General features: G+C 39.0%; 1 protein-coding gene across 1 annotated transcript in view; it reads left to right on the top strand.

Annotated features, from left to right (window-relative positions):
- Positions 1 to 6,443: 6,443 nt before the first annotated feature.
- The window catches only part of FHIP1A (FHF complex subunit HOOK interacting protein 1A), a 76,934-nt gene continuing 56,563 nt past the window's right edge, over positions 6,444 to 26,814 (top strand). Inside the window, exons 1-2 of the mRNA XM_084204445.1 lie at positions 6,444 to 6,498; positions 19,976 to 20,092. The gene's annotated coding sequence lies outside the window, so the exon portion shown is untranslated. The remainder of the gene's footprint in view (positions 6,499 to 19,975; positions 20,093 to 26,814) is intronic.

Raw genomic sequence — 26,814 nt, 5'->3', positions numbered from 1 at the left:
AGCCTATTCACAGAGAAAATCAGCATTCATATACTCACACAAGAATGCTTCTTAATAATATTTCATTGTATTTCAAGTAATATAAGAGAGACATGCCAGCTTATATGAACTTCCATTGCCTGTTTATCTCTGCATCTTCCCAGGCATGCAGCTGCACAGTCATTGTATTCAGAGAGCAGGGGGCTAGTACAGTATGACAATTTATTTTTCCTTCCCTCAGTTTCCAGCAGATGAAAATTTATATTAGCTCAGGAAAAAAAAAAATTAAGCACAATTTTAAAAAAAATTGCAAAATTACAATAAGACAGATTTCACATTTGGTAGATAGGCTTTGTGTTCCTCAGACTGCGGGATTTGGGATTTTCCCATATCACAGTTAACCTATTCCCCATTGTTAGTAGCTCAGGTCTATCAGGAGGACAAAGTAGAAGGCTTTATGAAAGCAGAGAGAGGTGTGACTTTGGAAGGGCAATATAATGGTGAATATTAAGGGAGATGTTATGGAAACAGAGAACACTGTGTAGGTATTAATAAGCGAGTGCTTCTCTAGGGAATCTCCACAGATTGCATCATAATTAGCTAGGAAAGGGCCTTGCATTTGACCCAGTGTGCAGCACTGCTGTTGTGGCCTACTAAAATTTTCCCTGCTGGTGAACTGTCAACATTCTTTTTTTTTTACAAGTCTGAAACAATTAAATTATTAAATTCAGGTTTTCAGACTTGACTTTTGAGGGAGTAGTGTTAGAAAACATGGATGTTTTTCTCTAGTGATTATGATGTGACACAGATAGTTATAGAGAAGTAGCTTTGGCTCTATTTGCTCAAATACCATGTTTGCTGTAATCCCAGTTTTTATAACCAGAACAGCAGAGTAATGATGATAACCTGATTTTCACTAAAAAATGTGTTATGTAGTTCTTGGACAAATCTCCCCCTGGACCTTGGAGTACAACTTGTAATTAGAAAAGGAGGACTGAGCCTTTATATGTCTACTGCTACTCAGCCTCTAGAGATATATTTTTGTTAAATATCCTCCAGCTGTATTCTTAAGGTAAGGGATTTGCCATGGTCCAGACAGAAATCTTTTCTGGCAAAGATGATTTAGCAAATCTGAAAGAAATTTATAAGACAGAAAAAAATTCTATCCTGCAAATCTAGCAGCCTGTGGAGAAGAAAGGAGGTCTTGTCTTGTTTCTCTCAGAAGGAAAGATTTTTTTCCTAAGTTGTCAGCTGCTTTCCTCCTCCCCAAAGACACAGTTTGAAGGATTTACAGCACAAGTCCAGGATTCAGCTCTGTGTCTTTAAAGCACAAAGAGAAAAGATGAGCACCTAAAGAGGACATAGGCAAGTTCTCAGATAATGGAGTAGCAATATTGTATCATGTGCTTTGGGCACATAATCTCAAAAAAACCCCATAAAACCACCCACCTTCACAAGCAACAGACTAGAGTACAGTTGTTTATAGATGCCTATCTATTAAAAGCCATTTTTTTAAAATCACACTTTCTACTTTATATATTCTCTGTGCTAATTTATGATGCCCCAGTTCATTCTTGCCCTCATGCTGCTCTCTTTTCTGTGCCAGAGTAAGGATTTATGTGGTGGCAGGTGAAGCAGATCAAAAAACTGATCCATGTTAAATTTAAGAACAAAAAAGGGGGGTAATTTTAATCTGGATTGTGGAACTGATCTCATTTAATAAACAGCTGCATAGGTCAGGGAAGATGGAAATGTAGGGAGGAACAGAATGGGTGGAGGAAGGCAAGATTACTTCTTTTGCTAGCAGTGCTGACCTGTGACATTTTACCGTGCATGAGAAATTACAGACCGTGAGTGGACTGACTTTTGGAGCACAGTGAATTAACGTATTCTCAAAATTACTGTCAGGCCCTTACAATGGATCATAGATAACCAAATTTGGTTTTAAAGAGGAAAAATAATTTTATTAAAGGGGCAGTGAACTTATTTTGGTTTGTCTCATAAATCACTAACTTATAATAGTCATAGGTAAATCCCTTCTACTAAATCCTGTTATATAACGTTTCAAACAAATTTTCCTTTATTTAAAGAGTTGTCTTGAAACAGGTAAATCAATACATACCAATTAAGAAAGATTATGAAATCTTTAACATTTTTTTGTTCATCAAAGTACAAACACTTAAAGATAATGTAGTAATTTCCAATTTATATACATATTTGCATTAGTTACCAATCCAGCCAAGCGTCTGGATTCTATCCATGTAAATTCAACATTTATCTGTCCTGTACTAATGATTTTAGGATGCTACTACATTGAAAATTGTGTGTTGCAGCAAAATATCTGCAAAACTATATCTCAGAAAAAGCTTGGGGACATCTTTTAACATTAAGGGATGAATATGGCTTATACCATTCTGATTTAATGTGATTTAGGTAGAAGTAAGCAAAGGTTTTCCATAGGCATTTAGAGTGCTTTCCTTTCGAAGTATGATGGTTTTAAGGTATGTGTAGAGAAAAGTCTGAAGCATCTTTCTGAAGATTTAAAGCAAACTTTCTTTATTCCTGTTGCTCAGAGAAGATAAGGAACAATGGCTGTAGTAAGGCATATAACATGATTTGGAAAATGCCTGTATTTCTATTCATTCTTAAATGGGAAATGTTTATCTTCTTACACCTTTCCTGGAAATCAGATCTATTGCTAAGAAGCAAATGTGGTACAGGTTTGTTTTACTGAGGTGGTATCTAGATAAAATCTAAGAAAAATCTGTGTTAAATGGGGCAGTTCAGAGGTCACTTAATTTACAGTGAGCATTCTGGTCTGTTGACAGTAACTTGGGTTTCTTTAAATAAAACTATTTCTATCTTAGGGATTTTCTCTATGTAGTACACCTGTGACTAATAATTGGAGAGTGCAATTCAATTCTTTGCATAAAGTACACTTCTTTATGGACAAATGGACAAAATATGTAACATGAAAAAATGGCATAGAAATCTACTGTAAGAGAGCTCTTCTAAAAGCTGTCTGGTTTACCTTTATAGATACACTTGGTCATTTTTTGTCTGCAACAGAAAATATCTTTTTGATGCTGCAGGCATGCCCCGGGTCACAGAAAGCAGAAACTTTCTGAAATTTCATTAGAAAGCCTGATTTTTCTGTGCAGTAAAACTTGTGACCAAAAGTATAAGCAAAAATGTTGCTGTGTTCTCTAACTACTGTAAATACTAAGTTAGTTGTAATTATTAGTAACTTCACTAGAGGTACTGCACAACTCTATCAATGACACAACATTCAAGACCAGCAAGTACTGGTAGTGGAATCTCATGTTACCTTTACCACTTGCAATTATGCTGTCAGCCAATTGTGTTTGTGTTCACGCCTCTAACTCTTACACTTGGGTGAAGTATTTCTCAGTAGCTAAGAACGCCTCCAGAACAAAGAGGGTGAGTAGCAGGATTAGTGTGAGCTTGTGATAAGCCATCTTTACACTTCCATCTCTTCTAACTCGGTGTGATAAAACAGCTTATCAAATCATTAAGTGATAGGGATGTAAAAGGACGGCTATCTTGGATTCAACCTAATTATCACAGCAAAAATAATTATGGAGTGCTTTTAAAATGCTTAGAGCAGCAACAGAAAGAAGCAAACTAGATTCTATCGGCATCTGCAAGACACAGTGCTTCAGAGGCTCACTCCTTTATGATCTGCTTATGAGGAGAGGTTTCACACAAAGGGCATCTTTCCTCTGTGTACTGGCTGATGCTTCCCGTGCTTCTGAAACCAAACAATTTAAAGACAAGTATCCTCTCAGTTTCTCCTAAAGTCCTCCAGACAATTCTACCAAATTCCTAAACTGGCTTCTGCTCTGCTGTCCTAGACAGCAGCCAAATGCCATCCATCTCCACAGCCAGGCTCAATAGCAGCACTTGGAAGCCACTTCCTGAATTTATGTAAAGAAATACCAGATCTAACATTGGAAAACAGCTCTCCAAAGAGAGACATGCATGCTCAGACATCTAGGCAATAGATTCTGGATTCAGACTGTGAGGGGATGGTGTTACTAGCTCTGCTGAGCACCAAGCACCTCTGCTATAGCATTTTCAATAAAGAATTATATGGCCTTACTATTTCATCTTGCAGTTCCAAAACCAATAAACAACAGCATGTGAGGGAGGAATTATAGTCCCTAGAAATGGGAGTACTCCCTGCTCCTTAAAGTTTAGATTTAGTTTCAATGTGTGTCAAGATATAGTACAAGAACCAATGATTCTTCCAGTCTTCCTAAGTGGAGGAGTGGAGGAACCTCAGTTATGTTACATCAGTTTTATTTCTTAGTGGATTTTTGGATGACAGTTTTATTCTGGGTTGGGAAACCTTAACTCTGGCATACCTAGGTGTGAGTTAGTTTGTGTGAGACTAGTTAGTTAGAAATCTCAGTAAATTATCCTTTAATTACATAGAGCTTTGGAGAGAATGCTTCCTGAGCTCAGAGACAACACCGTTACACTTTCCAGATTATACCATACATTTCTTTAAATAAGCTGTTACCCTAACATGCCACTATCTATCCCTGTTTTGAGTCTTTATGAAACCATAATAAGAACACTTACAGTTTAATTAGTTTATCTGAAGCCTTAAGAAAAAAAAAAGAAGAAGAAGAAGAAGAAAACATAGTGGCATACTGAACTATGCTTAACTATTCACCACAGTAGTCTATCACAGTAACAGCGAGGTATTTAAAAATAAGAAGTATATAGTGTTACAGAACCACAAAAAGGTTTGGGTCAGAAGAGACCTTAAAGATTATCCAGTTCCAACCTTTTGCAATGGGTAGGGATGCCACCCACTAGACCAGGTTGATCAAAGCTGCATCCAACTTAGCCTTGAACACTTCCATGGAGGGAACATCCAGAGTTGAGAAGAACCTGCTGCAGTGCCTTATCACCCTCTGAATATGGGATTTCTCCTAAAATCTCATCTAAAACTCTCTTCTTTTAGTTTTAAAGCCTTACCACTTGTCCTATCATTATGTACCCATAATGGCACTAAAGGTCCCTCTCACTCTTTTTTATGAGCCTACTTCAAGTATCACAGAATTGATAGGGTTGGAAGGGGCCTCCGGAGATCATCTAGTCCAACTCTCCTGCCAAGGCAGGTTCACCTCCAGCAGATGACACAGGAACTCCTCTGGGTTTTGAAGGTCTCCAGAGACAAGATTCCATGACGTCTGTTCCAGTGCTCTGCCACCTTCAACATAAAGTTCTTCCTCATGCTGATGTGAAACTTCTTGTGTTTTAGTTTATGCCCATTGCTCCTTGTCCTGTGGCTGTGGACCACTGAAAAGAGTCTGGCACCATCCCCTTGGCACCTGCCTTTAGCATATTAGTATGTATTAATGAGATTTTCTCCCAGTCTTTTCTTCTCGGGACTAAAAAGGCCCAGCTCCTGCTTGGGAGAGATGCTCCCAAGTACTGGAAGGCAAGATCTCCCCAGAGCCTTCTCCAGGCTGAACAACCTCAGCTCTCTCAGCTTCTCTTCAAAGAAGTGCTCCAGGCCACTGATCACCTTGCAGCTTGTATCAGTAGGGAACTACCTCTAATTTTAATTTGTAAGATCGAGGTAGATTTAAAATGGTACTTCTGGCTTGCGGCTTTTCTATGTAGGCAGGCAGAGATGGCAGGAAGCTTTCTTAATTGCAGGGGTGTCGTTTCGCAAGTCGGGCTCCGTCTCCCGAATCGTCTCCCGGCGGGCGCCCGCCCGGCAAGGGCCGCCTTGGGCCCGGCCTCCCCCGGCAGGTCGCGGCTCCTCCCCGCCGCTCTGACTCACGGCCCGGCCTCACTTACACAAACTCGGCGGCGGGTGCCGAGCGGGGGCCGCCTGCCCTGAGGGAGCGGGAGGTAGGGGGGCGCGGGGTAAGATGCCCGCCTGAGGGGACGGAGCCTTCGGGGCGGGCGGCCGTGAGGGCGCTCTCGTCCGAGGGATTAACGACGGCCCCGCTGTCCCGTCGCGGACGGCGATTTACCTGGGTGGCCACCTCCCTCCCTCTCTCCCTCCCTCTCTCCCTCCCTCTTTCCTTTCTTCCTTCCTTCCTTCCCGGAGCCGGTGATTTCGGCGGAGAGGGAGTGGAGCCCGCCTGGCCCCTCCCCGGAGAAACTTTCCGCCGCCACCCGCGCCAGGTAGGGGCCGGTCCCGCTGGGACGGGAGCTGTGAGGGGGCGGCTGGGACGGGCCGCCGAGTTTCGGGGGTGTCGCGCCGCCGCTCGGCCTCGTCGGCAGGCGGGGCGGGCTGTCAGGCCGGTGTCACCCCCGGCCGAGCAGCTGCCGTCTGCCGCAGGGCCGCCGCGGGCTGAGGGCAGTATATAGGTCACTGGAAGTAATGCCCGCCTAATCCCCTTTATCTTTTTGGCTCGGCTTTTCCGCTGTTGGTTTGTAGGGCGACCCTTGGGCTGCGTTGGTCGCAGACTTGTGGGAGAGAGAGGAGCCAGGCTTCGCGCAGGGCTGTGGGAGCGGTCAAGTGCCGAGGTGAGAGCATGGGATATTTTCCGGAAGGCTTTTCCTCCCAAGTGTGACGCCTAACGGAGTGCCAGGTATTCCTGCGTGGCGCTGTCACCGGCGTGACCCTGTGTCTGTGTGCCGAGTTTGTGTTCGGACTACTGCTTTAACAGGTTAATTTACATTGATTATTTCTTTCTCCTTGCGTCAATCACCGAATCACCGAAGGCTATGTTGGGGTTTGCCTTAGATGCCAAAGGAAGGCAGAGGTCTCGGCAACTTCGGGGCCCGGATAGCGGGAGAAGGCAGTGTGCCCTGGCAAAGTGATTACTGTGTTGCTCTCTCTGATCTTTGGGGAGCTGTTAGCAAGGTCATGTGAACCTTTCTGTTGCTCAAGGGTGCTGGTAGCAACTTGACATGATTAGATTGCTCCACGTGGACAAATACTTAGGTGCTGGCAGGTGCCTACTGTGTTCTGGGACGTCATGCGTAAGGCCAGCCTGCCAGTGTAGGAGTTTGCCAGGCTGGGATATGTGGTTTCTTGTAACTGAGAAAGGCTAAGGCATACTTGATGGTATTTGGAGATTTTTATTTCAGTCGGACTTTTCTCTTCCCTGGGCTGTTTGGTTTTGTGATTAACATTAACATATCTTATACAATGACAGTAAGAAGAAAAAAATGCATAAAACCAATTGTGTAATTTTGTATGCCACCCCATTACTTGTGATTGAACTGAATGTGACTTAAGAATCTGCCAGTGCCCTCTCTGCCTAGGTATTTTCTGTTGATCAATGTGAAACTGATATTGTGCAAGAGTTTATAGTTACATTTTCCTTTAGTGCCACAGTGTTTTTATTCTCCCATATAGCAGTAAGAAGGATCTAGGGCCTCGTCTTAGTGGGGAAGCATGGGGTCTTAGTTTTGTTTTCATTTTCAGAGAGAAGAGGTGGTGATAATAAATTATCCATTCAAAGAGATCTCTCATACCCCAATAAGGTGTATGGTCATGCACCAATAAGTGTTAGGTCATGCAGTGTAGACCCATGTCTCTGCCCGGGGCTGGTTTTATATCAAAATTTCTAGAAGTAAGCATTTTAGAAAAAATGTTGATTGGAAGGGTTGTAATACCTGAAAGAGTGATGTCAGATGATGGTTGTCACATTATCTGTGCTACTTTACTTCTGCTGGAGTATGTGTCTACAAGAGTCCACCTGATCTGAAACTAATCTAAGAATTAGGTTTTAATGCTGTAATTTGTTTCTTTCTCTCTGGCTCTGCTTTAATGAACATGGAAGGTCAAAGGGAGAAAGGAAAGACAGAAAAACTTACAATCCATAAGGTGAAGTATAAATGATTGTAGAGGGCAAGATTGTACCAGTGAGATATTGATGTGAGGATGGCAGTGGTGAAACTTGTGGAACATCCAGATGCCTTTTCCTCTTATCTGTCTCAATCAAAACAAATGTTTTCAATTGACTTCCACTAACAGCTGTTTTAGTCTGTTTATTGGTGATTGACAATATGTGCTTTGAAAAATAAGTGAATCCAATTTGATTGATTAAAAATGTGTGGACAAAGCCCATGGAAGAAACTTAGCTTTATGTACATAGTTTCCTTTTTTTCTTCTTTAACCTTTACTGTGTCTAAACTATATGGTGGTGCTGGTAAAAACTGGATTGTACTCTGTAAGGGTTTTGGCTTTGAGTTGTTTTTCTTGTTTTATTTTTGGGGCTTTATTCCTCCAAATGGGATACAAACTTTCATAGAATCTGAAGCCAAGAGAAGCAAAATTGGAGAAACTGCTGCTAAGGTGGTTTTATTTGATCCTGGAATGAAACTGAGTTTTGGAAATATATAGCTATGTTTTCTCTTCAAAAAGATTATAATGATGCATTGATGCCTGTCAAGCTTAAGTCTTCAGATTTACAGGCTCTCAGTACCATCTGAAGCATCAGTTTCTCTGTTAAACTGTACATTGAAGGATTATTAAGATTACTTTGATATACATCATTTTAAGACTTCTTTTTTAACAAAGAATGTGTTCACAAGTGCTGCTGTTCCTCCCTTGTATATCTTTATTTCTTATATATAGATGCTGCTTTTTGATGCCTGCAGAGGGTTTCATTGAAAAAGATCTCCAAATTTTAATTAGCCGGATGGGAATCTTGCTTAGCTCTATAATATCTGAGTAGCATACTTGACTTTTTAAAGATGTAATTCTCCACATCCTGATCTGATGTTACTGTGAGCAGTAGTTTCCCTCAGACATGAGAGAGATGTGTTCTCTCTCTCCCTTTCTCCCATGGCATATTTAGTGTAGTTGGCATGTTTGTGCTGCTTGTTATGTGCTGCTGAGAATAAGACTTTTTTGACCTCTTGTTCCAGTAATCCTTTTTGGTAACAATTTTATAACTATGCTCTCAGACTCTTCTACTCAGATATGCCAGCTTGGCATTGTTACCTTACTTGCGGTCTCTTCTCAGCCTAATGGGATAGGTCAGTTTTATACTACATAGCTGCCACCTCAACAAAATGGTCACGCGCTGTATCTGCATCAGAATAAGCACCAGGAAAGAGGGCACCAAGGAAGGCTCTTAGCAGAATAGTGCTTTTGGTTGTTTTTCAGGTAATGCAGTACACAACAGCTGATGCTGTTATGATTGCACTTCTGATGCTCTTATGGTATTGAGTAAAGACAACCCTGGGGTGCTTCCAGAAGAGACTACAAAGGTCTGCACTAGTCAGAAGTTGGGGTATGAGTGGCCTAGAAATTCTGAAATTTTTTTCAGTCCTTTTGGCAATATACTGGCCAAATAAAGACTTGTAAGTAGATGCTGGTATGGATGCTCTGTAAGAATGTCCGTATCTTTAAAACCTCATGCAAACAGCTTACAAGAAACAGTGCCTTTTCCTGATCTTATTATTTTATTTGGATAGTAGAGCTAGGACTTTATTGTGTCATGGGTATCAGGTCAATTAGACCTGGATCAATTTGCTGAGGTTGCACCTCAAGTCCTTAGTCCAGTTCTGGGCCACTCACAAGAAGGACATTGAGGTTCTGGAGCATGTCCAGAGAAGGACAGTGAAGCTGGTGAAGAGTTTAGAGAGTGAGTCCTGTGAGGACTCACTCTCTAAACCCTTCACCAGCTGAGGGGTGGCTGAGGGATCTGGGGGTGTGTAGCCTGGAGAAAAGGAGGCTCAAGGGTGACCCGGTCTATCGCTCTCTGCAGCTGCCTGAAAGGTAACCCCGTGGGTGTTGATCTCTTCTTCCAGGCAACCAACAACAGAGGAGATGGCTTCAAGCTGTGCCAGGGGAGATTCAGGCCAGACGTTCGGAAGAATTTCTTCACTGAAGAAGTGGTTAAGCACAGGCATGGGCTATCCAGGGAAGGGGTAGAGTCACCCTCCCTGGGAGTGTTCCAGAAATGACTGGATGTGGCTTGGTGCTGTGGTTTAATTGACATGGTAGTGTTCAGTCACAGGTTGGACTTACTGATCTTAAAGGTCTTTCCAGCCTTAATAATTCTGTGGTTCTAATTAATTAAAAGAACAGTTTTGAATGCACTTGTGATTGTGTACACTAAGTGCCTCTGGCTTAGTATCACTCCATTGTAGCACATGTGTACACACACCAGTACTTTTTAAGGAGTCAGCTTTAACTGTAGAAGTGCTGTGATGGTAAGGAAGCATTCACCAGCTGAAGTTAGCATTATGATTCCTGAGGAGCTTTGGGAATCAATCTTCCCTTACTTTCTGTTGCAGGCATTGATCATAAGACTTCCTATTAGTACAGGTAGGTATCTCTCAGTCAGGGACTCAGTGATGGTGTGATAAGAATGCTTTCCATGTTAAACCATGTGGCTAAAAAATTCTTGTCTAGGGTGGTCTTGAAAGGCATGTCCAGGTGAGGCAATTCCATGTGGAATTGAAACAGAGCAGGTAAGATAAGAGCTTGTGAGAGTGGTGATACAGGCTCAAGGCATGTGAAGACATAATCTAAGAATGTGTTACCTATGCTATCAAGTGAGATTACATTTAATTAGCAGAAGAAAGTTTGGAAGCATGACACAGTCATAACTATCTGCATGCAGGAGGCCCAGGATGTAGTTGGGACTTTGACTCAGATTATCTCTGAACCAAATGTAGCACCTTTTCCTAACAGTTGGAAAATTTGCTCTGAAATGTTTCAAACTGTGGTGGCTTGCCATGGGTGGTGAGTTATTGGAAAATCAATGGCTTCTTTATCTTTTTCCTTTCCATAAAAAAAAAAAAGGTCAAATTTTGATGCAATACTGAATTGCCTATGCATACAGTAATGTTAGACCATGACAGTTGATTCTGATCTAAACATAATGAGCATGGTGTTATCTACTTTTTGTGTGAGAACATACATAGCACAGCTAGATTAGTGTAAAAGTATGAGGCAAATTCTTATAATGTAGTTTTTGCCATTTAGCTTTAGAAGCACAGTCAAACGTTTTCTCCCCTTGTGCCTCTACACCTCTACTGTAGTCTCCAAGCATATGACAGACACGGTTTTGTTTATTTAAACATTTGCATGCCTTAGAAGAACTTGTCCTTTTTTTTTTTTAAGACAGGAAAGCTGTGTGGTAATAAAAACATGCTAGATTCTTTGTGTCAGTAACCATTTCTGAAAGACAATTGTGCCCATTATCCTTCTTATTCTAGCTCATTTTTGCAAGTTGCCTGGGTTGTATATTGGCAAAGGGTAGGATTTCTTTCTGTGAAGGTTTTTATATAGAAAGACTATTCTAGCAATACAAGTGGAGGTTGCCTGTGGAACTGATCAAATGATGGCCTTGAACAAGTTCATAATTGGAAGGATTTCCTAGAGCATGTGAAACAAATAAAAGTTTTAAAGTATTGACAGTCTTTATATTCCAGTAAACCTTTGGATTGTAACTTAAATTTAGCTGTTGGCTAACAGTTGAAGAGTTAAACTACTGAAGAATCAATCCCACTTGCATTCACAAAATCTTTTGTAAAACCTCAGATACCCCTGAGCAGGAAAAAAGAGAATATTACACTTTTCAGTTAGTTTAATTAACAATTAACAGTTTATATAATTGTAATAACTAAATTATTTTCAGATGTTTAGGTTTTTTACACACTAGTCAGAGAGCTGTGGTTAAACAGTTGTGCAGCCAAGTCCAAGAAATAGCATGGGTTGTTATTGAATTTTGTTACCTCATTTTGCTGTGGCAGGTTCCTGCCCCAACACAGCAGACCTGACAGGGAGAGATAACTTGGTTTTCTGCTTCATCACTGTGCTGGCATGATCCTGAGTAGTGCTTCTGTAAACATGTACACCTTATACAAGGGAAGAAGGAAGCCTGAGTAGGGAGGTATGCCTTTCATAATTACAAGTTGAAGGTGGAACATCAGTAAGTTGCTGCACTGGACCCATGACTCTTAGTAAACAGAACTGTGCTGCTTCCTCTTGGCGCGCTGGTGGCATTTTTAGACTTCACTCATGCCATTAATGTGTTTTAGTTCAGTGTTATAAATCACATTTTCCTGTAAGAAAATCTGTGTAGGTCAAAAGTTTATCTCCACTTCTGAGGAACTCAGTGTTTTCCAGTGCTGGACTTGCAAGAAGTGCATGCCCCCAGCCACAGCATGATGTGGATTTGTTTTGGAAGTGAAGGCTCTGTTCCTCTCTGAGTGGAATTGGAATTTACCAAGGTAAAGTGACAACAGGTGCTAAGCAGCCAAAAATTTTGCTGCAAACCATAAAGAACTTCACAAAAGTGTGTGCTGCTCCTTTTTATTTTGGGCTCTGATGTTGTTCTCAAATGACCCAATGTCCTTGGAATGCCTTTGGTATGGATTGCGAATTTTTTTCTTTTTTATTTTCTTTCTTCCTTTTAATTGGTCATTTTGCCATTCAGTACACGGAAGCAGAGAACACATAAGAACACATAGTCAGCAATAGGTGTAACAGGATAATTTCCTATCTGAATTGCTGACTTGCATTAAGATTAATTATGCTTGTCTGCTTGGAGTGGTTTCAGGTAAACAATTAGAAAGTTCTTTATCAGCTTCTTGAAACATATTCATAGGATGAGAAGCGTGAAGTGAGAGTACATTTTGAGTGGAGGAAAAGCATGGAGGACAGAAACCGATTTGCCTTTGCAGTGATTCTGTTCTTAATGTTTTGGTCACAGTAGGGTGAACAACGCTAAAAGATATTTCCTTGAACTTGCTGCCAGGTAACACAGAGATTTTTATGGCTGTCAGTGGTTTCATCTGCTTTCAGCATATTTTGCTGGCATGATTTTTACAGAGGTGATGTTTGCCAGCCCAGTGCTTATGGGTTCCTGACTTGCTGGTGTTGATAAAGCAGAACACACAGTAGTATTGAGTTTCTTTTGAAAAATTTGCTTTAGCTCGTTAGGGCTAGGTTTGTTTTTCTTTGATGCCAGTGGAATCCTTGAACTTGGAGAACTTTTTTTTCTTCTCACAAGAACCTTTATTGTTAGAAAAAAAATAAAATGTTCAGAGAGTAACAACTGAGGTGGTTTAGCAAAGACTGCATTTATAATGCATGCTTATTTGCAAATTGTATCTTTTGCTAGTAGTGTTTTAAGCAACTTACATTTGTTAGCTGAAACATTACTGTTTGATTTTAAAGTTGTAGCAAGCAAGGGGGATAAAATTTTGTTGTATTGGCAGCAAGGCATATTCTCTTACTAGTGTGCATTTGTTTTGCAAACATTTAAAGTAACAACAGTTCAGATTAAAAAGAGGCATCAAGTCAACAGCAACATTTTAGAAGCACTTGGCATTGGGCTTGGTGTCAGGAGACAATGTGGTCTAATCAGTTATAATTCAAAGTACATTTAAATATTCTGAGATAAAAATATGATTTATTCAGAAGCAGGAATATTGGAGTCTGTGACATTTGCTAATGCAGAAATTGAAACTATTCTTCCACAGAGGAAAATATGAAAAGTAGGGAGAGGCTGGCTTGGCTACTAGTGAGCCCTTTAACATCAAATGCAAGAAGTGAAAGGAATTCTCAGCTGGATTTTCAAGGATAAGTGTAAAAATTAAGCACACATGCAATTAAAAATTCAGAATGGCCAGCTCAAAGAGAATAATGAGAAATCATTATGGAAATAGAAAGTTAGTAAAAAGAAAGAGCAGGTTTGCTCCTGTTTGACTAGTGGAGCTGTGGACAGATAATGCAAAGCAGACTGAGGTCTTTTTTTGTTTGTTTCTTCACCTCAGGTCTAATAAACGATAGTGGGACTTGGAGGGGAACATGATGTCCAAAGCAAGCACTAAAACCCTAAGGTGGTGTGAGGAAAGAATGAATTTTAGAGCAGTTAGGGAAGTTTAATTTTGAAGTGGTTACAAAAACACTGTAGAAGGAGTAAGGGCTGGCTGATGTAATCCTTGAGCTGCTGCAGTTACTTAACTCATGGAGGGTATGTGTAATACTGTGCCACTGAGAAGAGGGATTGTAGTGTCTGTCTGTAGAGGTGTCAGAGGCAAGGGGCAAGTGGAAATGAGTAACTGTAGACTCAGTTGTTTATCTTTATCTGTTCTAGTATTTTTCTTGGGAATTAAACCCTCTCAAAGCACTAGAAGATGAGAAAGAAATAAGCAGTAGCCCATATGATTTTATTTTTAGGATTAAACCATTGGACTAATAGAATTTCTCTTTTCAAAATGCTAACAGAAGAGGAGCAGTAGGCCTCTGGTAGCTTGACTCTATTATAGTAACCATCAAAATTTCATTCTTATTAAAGAATGTCTGGAGGAATTGACTGTGGGCAAGTGCTAAACTGCTTGAAAAACATTGTTTTCCCTAGAAATGGCCTAATGAGATAGTGATCTGGTCTAGGGGTGAGAGGTTTATTTTAGATATATACATGAAGGATTTATATATTTTAGTGGACAATAAGAGTAACAGGAGTCAGCATTGCTATAGAATTATAAAATTAGAGAATATCTTCAATCAAAATGATTCAATTCTGCTCTTAGAAGGTTTTGGGTTTTTTTAAATAAAGCTGGTTCTTAGACTGGGACTGAAGTTTGTGTTGCAAACCTCTGTAACACAGTTCCTTATTTCAAACACAGCAAGGCTTCTTTAAAGTAATTTCTGCCTCCTGGTTGACGGGAGCAATCAGAGAAGGCCAGAAGGACCAAATGCTTCTCTCTGAGGCTTGTTTCAGGCGACCTTAAGGACCTTTCCAGTTCTTGTTATGGGATCCTGTGTCTGCACCACATATGTGTAAATAGAAATATGTTCTACAAGTTAAATGAATGAATCTTTCCAGCCAATATTGATGTAGTGTCATGTTTTGAAGATGGAATCAATTAAAAAATAATTTAAAAGAAAAAAAAAAGGGAATATGAACCCATTGGAGAGAGTCTGGAGAAGAGCAGTAAGGATACCTGGATGTCTGGAGGAATGACTGAATGAACTGGGAGCTGTTATTTTAGCTTCGAAGAAGTGAAGAAGACAGTAGAGAAATCAGAAAGTGAGGGTTTGTCTAAGTGTATGAGATAAAAGTGTTTTTCACAGTGATGTGTTTTCTTTCCTTGCTTGGTAAGATGGAATTGCATTGGAATATAATATCAGAAAAAGTTGTGTATGATTTTAAGGACAGGTAATGAAAGCAGCTGTGAGTTGTGACAGAAACATGGTGTGTGTTACCATGGCACGGGGGAAAGACTAGATGACTTTGAGGTGATTTTTTTAATCCTTTGAGTACAAAACAGAGATGGTTACTGTGGTGCAGCATGATGTGTAAAGTCCAGGGAGAGCACAGTACTGAGAATTCACTTTGGTATCCCTACTTTTATATTTCAACTGACAGGGAGGATCCAAAAGATATCAGAACATTATGCCTCTTTCTCTGTTGTTTTTTTTTTTCTTTTTCCTTTTCACCTGCATGGAGTAGATGAGGGAGACTTGCAGTACTGTGGCTGTTGAAAAGTAGCTAGAACTCCCTGTTAGAGATAATAACATGAAAAAAATGACTGTGGGCATGGCTATACCCACACTGGCTCTGCGGGAGCAAATCCTTGAACAGGGAGTACAAGGAAATGTAGTGTGAAGATGCCTGGATTAGCTTTGAAAACAATTTTTCATATTTGTGTGGTGTTGCATCCAAGCCACTGGGGGTTTACTGCTTCCAGACCTGTGCGAGTCTGCTCTCTGCCACACAGACTTAATCAGCTTGTGCTAGTGAAAATTTGGAAAACTCTTTCATGTAATCTGCTGTATGTTGTTAACAGCCCTCTATTGTGCTGCCCTTGTAGCCTGTGTTTATTTGAATACACTAATTCCTTTTCTTTAATTATTTGCCCAGTAACAGTCCAAAGCAGAAGGGGTTCTTCACTGCAGGATTTTTCTTGTCCAAATGATAGGGATAACAACAGTGACATTAAACAAGGGTTTTAATTTCAGCTGCATGTTATTGGGCAAAACTGTGAATAGCAGAAGGAAAACAAAGATTTGAGGAAGTCCTGCAATGTCAACTGATCTTTAAATCAAAAGCAAATAGGCACATTTTTATGTAAAATTAGCAGTTAAGAAGATTTCTGGTTTGTTGCTCACAGAGGGAGATTTCCCAGGAGGTATCACCTCTGTGATGTGTTTGTTATCTTAATTAATGCATGTATGAAACCGGAACATACTTCCCTCTTAATATTTTAAAGTCCATCTGCTGTTTTGAATCGTATCTGTTGGTACTGGGAGTATTTGTATTGATTCATATATCTGTGGACTATGGTTTCTAGGATTATTTTCTTGGGCTTTCACATGAAGGGGAAAGATAAGGAAAGCAATTTGAATTTCCCAAACCACAAAGCTATGCATCTTTCATAATATCCAGCTTGGGTAGTGGTGTAGGTTAAGATGCATGGGATGTGATACCGTCTCTAAGGACAACTTTCCTCTCAAATAAAATGCGGTATAACCCTGAGCTCAAAATTAATTGTGTTAAAAAAAAAAACAAAACAGGGGGAGAGAGAACGTATAAATCCTTGAAAAGGGTTTTGTCATTCTGAGAATGTCCTGGTAACCTGCCTGTTAAAAGAAAGTTTGACAGTCTGCTCTGCTGTGGACTGAAGAAACATTGAAAACTGCTGTCTGTCATGATTTGATGATCTCAATATACAAAGTAGAGCATCCTAATTAATGAAGGGTACTACTAAGAATCGATTATGTTCTAAAGCTTTTTAATATGCATGCCTCACCATACTCATTTTAGGACAGAATTTGAGGCTATCCAAGCAATGTGAGCTGAGATATATATTTTTTCTTATATTCCTATAATTATGAATCAAATTATTTGTATGAATACTGTGATCCAGAATATAAATCATATGAGATAGAAAATATTAGATAAAATATAACATTTTTGTGTCTTGTTGAAAGTTTTTGAGCAGTTCTTCTACCATTTTGTTTTCCTCATCTGTCTCAGTTTTCAGAAATGAGAAGGCAGAACCTTTTAATCTCCTCTCTCTCCCTCTGTTCCCTCTCCTTACCATCCAGGATACAGAATGCAGATGTGTATTATTTTTTACCTGGTTGCCTGCTTTTAAAAAGCTGTGTATTTGATGCAAAAGCACAATATTTGCTCTTCCAAATTACATAAGGCAAGACTGTGCTTGGCAGTAGTGGTTTGTCAGTGCCTGCAAAGAGATCCCAGTGTCAGTACTCCCTGGATGTATTATTTCCTGTCTGGCAATACTAAACTGGTGATGCTGTGTGATTAATATGACTCTCCTAGATCACAACTACAGGAAACTCTCAGTTTGATTATCACCATGCTTCTTTAATTTAATTACGGCTTTTAAAAATAATATTAAAAAGGATGATTCAAAATTGGAACTTGCTAAATTATTCTGCTTTTTGTTCTTTCATATACTAGACTGTGTGTTAGCACTCTAACCTAAGGGGTGTCTGTGTGGGGGTTTTTTTATGTGGGTTTTTGTTATTTTTTTTTTTTCCAAATTATTTGGGAAGCTAAAGATACTTAGGTTCTGGACATCTTCCATAGCTTAGGTGCTCAGGTTTCAGATTCAGATTTTTTTACATATGTTGGTTCAGGGAATCGTTCCATGTTCTGAGTGCTTTCTCTTTAAAACCTGCACATTAACTGCATATCATAGAGAAATTTTTGTAGACTACAAAAGAACGTTTGTAGCCTACAAAAGAACAGACCCTTGTAATTTTCTTGACTGCCTCAGTAGTGGTAACAAAGATTCATTGAGCCAGTCTCGGAGGACTTTGAGGCTGAAACACTGAATAAGTTTGGATAATATGGCACTACTGTGTAGTTTTTTATTAAGCATATATTTGAAAACATGCACTAGCCATGTCAGAAATGGGATTGTCCCTCATGCGTCTGTTCTTCATTGGCTCTGGTGTCAGTCTCTTTTACCAATTTTCAATTTCAGGCTTGTGGTTCTAGACAAAACATGATGTTTAGATGGAAGCATGCTGGAATCTTTAAAACAAATATGCTGAGAAGTTCTGCCCTCCCCCAATGCCCCCTTGATTCTGTTCACTTGAAGGCCCTCCACAGATGCTTATTGCATACTCCTTTCCCACATATACTGGAAAGAGTTATTTCTGTAGAGGCTGTGGCTTACCTTTAGGACTTCAGTTTGGACTCTGGGTAGGGGAGATTTCTCTTTTAATTTTTCCCCCGTTCTTCTTTTCTGTTCCCTCTGATGGATTATTTAATGCGTAGTAAAAGGAAATAAAAATACCAGGCTGATTAACTTGAAAATCTCAAACATGAGGATGTCATTTAGACTATACCTATTTTGTTATGTGTGTGACAATAGTTCTTAAGCTATGCTGCAAATTAAAGAAGATAATCCAAGGGAAAAAATAATTGTTTATTCTAAAAGACCGTCTGGTCAAGAACATAATTATAGGCTCCACTTGGAAATTTACCCAGATAAATGAAACAGCAAAACAAAAATAGGGAGAATGTGTTTAACAAATTAAACTTGGTACCTTATTTTTACGACCAGATGCAATGAATGTATGAAGCAAACAGGAGAGAAGTTAGTATTAATTACAAATTATGGAGAAATCTTCTTCCTTTAGAGCCCTCACTTGTAATAATTTTGAGTAATAAGAAAATATATTAAAAATAGCAGGGTTAGTGAGGTAGAATTTTGTGAACAGTATTTTACTACAGGAAATGTTTTAGAGGTGATCTGGAGGATAGAGAGATTGACCCTGTTACCATTTCACTTGGAAACTGGCTAATTTTTAGGACTACCTCTTTGTTGTAGGTGAAGGAGAAAATGATGCTAAAAGTCTCTTCATGAAATTTCTGGTTACATCTGTGGAGGAACCTGATATAATCATCCCTGAAATTCAGGAGCATGAAATGGCAAGGGGTCATCTAGTCTAGCATGTACTGAAACCATATAATATTTGCAATATAAAAACAGAGTCTTCCCATAAGGCCTTAATTTTTAGCTGTTTTGTTCTTGCTCCCCTGATGGGAAAGCTGTTTAAGAACCTGTTTTAAACTATGAGTTCTTGGTTAAAAATTCTGTTTATAAAAAAAAATATTTTTGCCTTGATGTATATACTTCCTCAATTTTTGCAGGATTCCTTTCAGCATACTGAGAACTTTCAGAGTTTTACCTCCCTGCTTATAAGACACAGAAAAATGTCAGTCCCCTTATTTTGAATTAATTTGTGTAGTCTGGAGGAATTTCTGTCAGGCAGGTTAGCAGGATGTCTGTAAAATCAATTTTGAATGCTAAGCACTGTGTAAATGAATAGACACGCTTTTCATACTTGCATTTTTCTGTATGTGTGCAGCCTTGTTACATGTCAAATATAAATTTAATATGAATTACTTCAGTGTTGACAGAAAGGTGTGGGTTTCTCCTTCTCCCTTGCATGTGTTTAGCTTGTTTAACAAGATGCTGTTATGATGCATTTCTTGTCTGAAAAGTGAGTTCTGTAATCAGTTTTTTGGCAGCGTAGCCAGCTTTACTATTCAGTGTAATACCACTTCTTTTTGCTTCCGTGTTTTTTTGTTTTTTTTTTTCCCCCAGTGGTTAAATTTTAGCCAGAACAGTTTCTTAATTGCTTCGTATTTATTCAGTGTGTTATGCATGATTGTTTTTGGGTTGCAACATGGATGGAAATGTTTTTAAGTTGCAGCAGTGAACAGAAGGCAGCTAGAAAGGCAAATATGGATTGCTTCTGCAGTGGTGTGGGCTCTTAGCTGATGATGCCCTTGGTGTTTTCAAGGGCTTCTCACTAGGTATTCGTGAAAAGCCTGGAAGCTCTGACCTTGTCTGTGTGGATGTGTCTTGTGGTGTGAAATATGCTCTGTTACTACTGCTCCTGTGTATTTGAGAGTTTATTATCTTGTTTTCTTAAGGCTGAAGTTTTTTCCTTCTCAGTTTTTACACTGCCATATTTCTGTTAATAGAGAATGATAATTTTTACTTTTCTACTTTCTCTGCCTTTCCTTGTGTGTAGTGGAAAGCTGAATGCTGCTGAAAGCTGAAGAAACTTTAAGCCTAGATTCTTGACCAAATGGAAGAACTGCCAGAGCCAATTTTTCCTTGCTGACCTGTTGATATTCTTTAATTGCAGGTAAGATAAGTGTGTGTCTGTAATAGGTAGCTCAGAACAGAAGTCTGCTGAACCATGAGTTTGCTGTTTGGAGTGCTGTTTGGGTGTCACAATCAGTTTTTGTGGTATGGACATCCATCCTATGAAAAGTGAGCTTGAGACTTCAGTCTGATATCAGCCTGGTAGAGTCTCCAGTAGCACTCAGCTGCATTTAGGCACCATGGGCTCTGGAGCATCCTATCAATGTTTTGTGTTTCAATTCGGTTTGTGCTCACAACTGTACAGTGTAACTATTGTGCATTATTCCTGTGGCAATCACAGTAATTGCTTACATGCGAAGTGAATATACAGCAATTATCAAAGGTGCTTTAGCTGTCTTTTAGTGCCCTGTAGCTTCTGGAGAGCAATAAATATATTGTGACCTACATACCCTGTAAGTCAGAGGTAGGTTACCTGTGGCACATTGATGAGAACCCAACAGCCTGTACACCAGGATTCTCTTGAGTTGGCAAGACTCCTCTTTTTTTTGTTTGTTTGTTTCAGAATATCTCCACAGTATTTGGCTTACGGGATATGAAATTGAAATGCTTGTCATCTGAAGAATGTATGTTTCCTTTTTTTCTTCTGACTCCAACACGTACAATGTAGGATACAAAAAGAGTTGAATGAGGAAGGACAAGTATTCTCTATCTGAGTTTAAAAATTGAGCACAGAAACTTTAGAAAACCTTTTACAACAAAAGCTGAATAAGAGACAGAGGTCCCAGACTTTGGCTTGTCATTGGATCATCTTTATCTTACTCTGCAGTGAAACTAGTTAGCTGACAGATGAAAATTCAGATAAGTCTTTTCCCCAGACCGATCTACAAGCATGAATATCGTTTGGTTCTTGATGCAACATTGTACATGTGCTGTGTTTTATTAGATAAGCTGTTTTACAATGTGAAAAGGGCTGAACACTTATGAGTCACCTCCCCAAGAGATGCTTATTCTCAGTTTGCAAAAGGGCCAGATTAAAGGGCATGAAACAGGGGTGTGGTTTTCATAGACTGAATGTTTCATAGAAGAGTTGGCATAATTTGGGGAGGAGATGTGGGTGTTGATTGCAAGATTGTCATAAGGAAGCTGTGTACAGAAGAGAAGCCCAAGCTAGCTAGGGAGGGAGCCTGATGTGTGGGTGTGAAATGAGACTGGGATTAGTACAGACAAGCTTGAAATCACAGGAAACCTGACAGTGTGTTTGGTTTCCCAAGTTGTGCTTGTTGTATCAGGTGGAACATTTATACCAGTCAAACAACACTAGAAACGGGAAAAAATAGAAATATTTCTGGTTATTAACAACCATAATAGTGGTTATTATGAATATGATACTTCATAATAACCACTAGTTCCTAGTTTTTATATACCCAGGTTTTCTTTCAAAATGATTAGAAAAAATAGCTGTTAGATTATAATTCAATATTAACTTTCTGGTAAACTCTTGTGCCTTGTTTGTTATTTCTGAACCATCAAACACTTGCTTTATGAAAATGAAATGAAAGCCATCTCTCAGCTGCCTTTCAGGTAGCATGTGTCTAGTTTTATCCTCCTCTGTAGTGCTTCCACCTCTTTTTTGGTGCTGTTTGTTGCAATTCTTGGTGCTGATGGGAGACCATTTTGTCAAGTGGGAAACAAAGCTCCTGTTCTCATCCTAACCTGCGCTGCTCTGTAAGGATTAAGGAGGTGTCTGGTTTCTCTTTAATAGCTTATAAAAGGTTCCAGAGTATCATATCAAAGTATCTTCAGGAAACTGAGGGGTTGTAGATAGTCTGATGCTTGCCAAATATTCAGTATGTTATTGTTTCCTCTCTCTGAAAAACTTGGCAACTCTGACAGGGTTGCAAACCTGTTTTATTAAGCCCAGATCATTAGAATGCTTTGGAATATCAAGCCTTGTCTAAAAGTTCATCTAGCAGCGTATTTGGAGGGACTACATATTCCTGAGACTAATGGCACCTTATCCAGAATTTATTGAGTAAAAGCTTTTACATGTACTGACCTGCAGCTAATCCATGATTGTGTGGCTGTATGGAAGCAGCTTTAGTTGCCAAAGTGACTATTTGTCAATCTGTTGCTGTAGCTTAGAGTTCTTCAGATGGTTTGTAGCATTAGAATATATTATCTTGCTCAATAAAGACAAGTCTCTTTCCTTCTCCAGAGAGAAAACTAAGTAACAACAACTGTTAATTTAAACTAGAGTTTGGTCTTACTCTATGACTTTATTTCTGGCAGTGTAAAGCTTTCAGTTGTCTCTTTCTTCTTTCCCTGATGTAAAATCTAGTTATGCTAATGGAAAGGCAATACAGTCACCGATGGCAGGAAGTGACATGAACCAACACAATGATGTGGAGTCTTTCTCTCATTTCTTCCTATTCTGTGTTTGTGTAACTCCTCAATTTTACTAGGATGTTTGGATTCCTGTTGCTTTAGCTAACAGCAGTCATGAAAGAAACCCCTAATTCCTTAACACACGAGCTTTAGTATCTAGTCTAAGATTGTTAAATATATGTGATTACCAACTCTAGTCCCAGCTGTATTAAATCCTTAGTGTTTTTTATTGGAAAATATTAATGCATCTGGAACAAATATGTTCCCATATATTTTTGTTCTCAATTAAACTTTTCTAAGACTTTAATAGATTCAAGTTGGAATTTCAGAATGATAAAAGACACATTGTAAAAAAAATTCCATTAGTTTATATGGAGTACCTTAGGATCTTGCTTCCTTTGAGCTGTATTCTTCCCGAGTTGTGGTGTGGGGGTTATTTGTTTGTTTGTAGTTTTTAATTGTTTTTTTTTTCTTCTGGTGTCAGTTTGTAGAGTTTTGAGTTTGTTTTCGTTGTAAAAATTGTGAAGACTCAGACTTGTGGGGAGGAAAACATCTTTTTCATTCAGCAGTGAGTTTTGTCTTAGGAGCAAGCCAGTAAAAACTGACAGAAATGAATATTATAGAGGAAGATCCTGTTTTACTGATGTAGGTAATTTTTAAACTGCCTTGAATTTCACAAAATGTTAATAGAAAATAGCTATTACATGACTTTACTCTTTCATAGGATTCCTTGGGCCAGTTGCAGGCTACTTCACATGGCCTTCTTGAGGAATCAGTTCTGTATGTTCTATAAATAATTTAAATGGTTCTGATTTCTAATCTTTCATCACTATACACTAGCGTACAAATTTGCTTTCCCTGTGATGCTGAGGGAGAGGTCTGTAAAGAACACATCCACCTGGCAATTCACAGAATATAAAGATGTATACATGGCTTTCATTATGCATGAAGTGTTTTTTCTTTCTCAGCTCAAGATAAACAAGGGAAAAACTTGTGTATGTATCACACAATGTGAGTAAAGTTCCTGGGTATGTCATAAAGAATGTTTTGTCCAACCATCTTAATTTACTTGTCATTGCTCGTGTCCTGAGTTTAATAGCTAAGTGTGTATTTTGCCCTGAAGAACTAAGCACAGTGCAGGGAAGTGAGCAGTGTGTAATGGTGGATAGAGGCCACTGGCATGAGGAAATGGAAAAGTATGACTGGCTTTCTCATCTTAGTGACAACTGTTTTTCTTAACTTTGGTCTCATGGAAATAAACATGGTAAGTATGTATTGTGCTGAAATTGGCTATACCTTAGTACTAAATCAGGGTAAATTGTCCTTGGTAGGCTGTCCTCTGAGTAGGAATTGGTGGGAGGGAAGGGGACAGGTGACCATGTGCATAGTCCAAGCAAATGGCAGTGTCCCTGGCCATGTCCAGTCCATGGTCTTATTTAGTAAGATGAGTATAACTATTATATTATAATATAATAAGACCAGTCCATGGTCTTATTTAGTAGTCTTTCCATTCTATAAATTCAGTGGGTTTTGTCTTTTTCTTTCAAAATTGTTTTAAAAATCGTCTGTGCTTTTGGTAACTCTTATGGCCTGTAACAATGAGTTCCGTAATTTGTCACAAATTCTCACTTGTGCAGGAACATAGATGGCAAGAAGAGCTGTCCAGTGAGAGGAGAATGCAAGGTCCAAGTTCTGGGTGTCTAAATCATGTATCACATACTAATTTTAATTTTTTTAAGGACTCTGCATATTGTATATTTCAGAGGTATAGAAGTATATTCTCATTCAACTTTCTGGATTCACAGGAATTTTTTAAAAGTCTGGTTTGCTTCAAATAGAATTGGATTAATGAAAAACTAATCTGTCTCCTACTGCAAGTGTACTGTTGGGCTTTTTAAAGCAGTGCTTGTGGCCCTTGTTTCATATTAAGTTCAATGTTGTGAAATGCACATTGAGTATTTCTGTTGTAAGTCTTTCAAAACAAGGATTTGTACACTGTAAGTATAACATTATTGAAAAGGAAATTTGGATAAACCTTTTTGCTATCCAGATTAGATTGAGATTTTCTTGCAGTGCTTGAGATTTAAAGTGAAGAAATTGGGTGGGAGTAAAGTAATTGATTCCATTGCTGTATGCATGCTCAAGTTTGCAAAATGCAAGCTAAGCAGAATACTTGTTTCATCCTACTTTGTGGCTCTACTAACTAAAATAAACTAGCTTATCTTAACCAACAAAAGGTGGAAGTGAATTTTAAAATATAATGCATTCCTGAAGGACATTGCTTATTGAAACTAGCATGTAGTTTGCAATATGATTTATTCTAGTATTCTTTTTATGTCCATTCAATTTGAAAGCTTCCCCTTTCTTCCAGTGAACTGCTACAGTGCATTTTATACGAGGGCTGTTCTGTTGTAGGCTGTTTCATGTATTGCAAACTGTGTGCAGCTGACCACTAGTCTCATTTGAAGATTGTTTTTGCAGCTTGCACAGAAGCTGCTTTATGAAACACATGGGGTTTTTGCATCTCTCCTAGTAGGAACATAATATTCAAGGGGAAGGGAAAGTCTCTCACTATATGCTAGGTGTGGCAATGAGTCAGTATGTGACAATATGTGAATGTCTTTGCTTGAATCTTTTGCTAAGGGGAAATTGTTGGTGACTACCCTACCACAGAAGGAGGCTAATCTGAAATTATATTGAAACTTTGACCAAAGGTGGTGTTCTAGATAAAATTCCTGTAACTTTTTGACTTCTCTGGCACTCCTCTGTGACTTACTTTACCAACATCAATATTTTGTTTCACTGAAGAGCTGTAGGTGTTAATTTAATCACTGTATCAATTTAAATCTGAGTGCTTTATCTGAAGGATCACAAACTGAAGTAGTTTGTGATCCTTCAGATATAAAAAGGGATACTACAAACTAAGTTGGTCTAAGTACCGCTTAATATTGATTTTGTTCAACGGCTTTTTTTTCACTTTATAGCTGTTGTTCACACTTAATGGCTACCACTTATACTGAAAAGACATGTAACAACGTAATTTAAAAAATCCCTACCCCTCAACCCTATCTCAGGATGTTGATATTTAATCAGTTTTGCTGATTGTCTTTACATCCTAATGAGCTTTACTTGAATTGAGAGTTTGTTCTCTCTGTTGAAATTACATTGCTGATCTGTAAAATGTTGTGGATGCTCAAGTGACTTATGCAAAATATACTTTCTACACACCAGCAGCTGAGTATTACTGTTGTAGGAAGTGCTGGAGAGAGGAACCTTCATTTCAGCCTCATGGTATAATTGTTCAGGTACACCCTTGAGCAAACAGTTGGAACTGAAAAGGTGAGTCTTTTAAAGAGGTTTTGGTAATGAAGATTTTACATGTCAATTCAGTAACTTTAGCATTTAAGTTGCAGTGCAGTCATTAAAGGTCTAATTACTTACCTTCTAATTTAAAAAAACATTCCCAAACCACTCTGGCTATAATCTCATCCTGTGGGTGATTCTAGTGAGTAAGTAGGCTACAATGTGATACTCGGCAAAAAGTGTGTGGACTAATAGGTCCCTGCTTTGGAAATGTCATAGTGTCTTTCTTTAGAGAATGCAAGAGAATATTAAAAAGCTGGAGCCTCATCAATTTATGGAGGATTATAAATTATGACAACAGATGAGGGAGGCTTGATAACCAAGGAAATCTTTCAGTTCCAAGTCCTAAGAAAGGTCACGATACCAGGAAAATCTTTCAAAAGCCAAAGCAGTTGAAGTATTTCTCTTCTGAAAACACCTCAGAAACCTTCAGCATAAATTTTTTCTATTTATGAATGGCAAGACTGAAACTTCATTTTGCTGGGATTAAGGAAGTAATGCTAGGCATCATTCCAGGAGCAAGTCAGAAAAGTATAATGCCTTAGAGAAACAACTTACTTTCCTGCTCCTCCCCTTATTTTATGACTGCAACATTATCAGTCTGTTTTCCTTTTCAAAACTGTGTCAGCTATGCACATTTTAAGGTGGGAGCTAGTGTATTTACTGGTGCCATAGTAGATGCATTTTGGAATTGCTTCCCTCCGTGCCAAGGACCTTTGAGGGTGGGATAGAATAGATAAGGAGTTTCTTTCTCCATGATTATTTTTCTTTTTAGCCAGGTAGGGAGAGGCACAGTCCTACTTTTAGCTGCTGGGGGGGATAAGATGCAAGAAGATCTGCTGGCCTCCAAGGGTCAGCTTGAAACTGGCTCAATGCAGACTTGAAGGTTTAATTTTTGAGTAATAAAATAGGAAAGCAATCTTTGATAAACCAGAACACTTTCAATTCCAGAGGAAAGGGTGTGAAAATTTACTCTAGAAAAATCAGGAATTTCTATTGATTTATTTGCAAAAA

Source organism: Fringilla coelebs (genome assembly GCF_963513975.1).
Source record: "Fringilla coelebs genome assembly, chromosome: 4".
Lineage (NCBI taxonomy): Eukaryota > Metazoa > Chordata > Aves > Passeriformes > Fringillidae > Fringilla > Fringilla coelebs.
The sequence above is the reverse complement of the archived record's forward strand: the minus strand, read 5'-3'. Positions and strand labels throughout refer to the sequence as shown.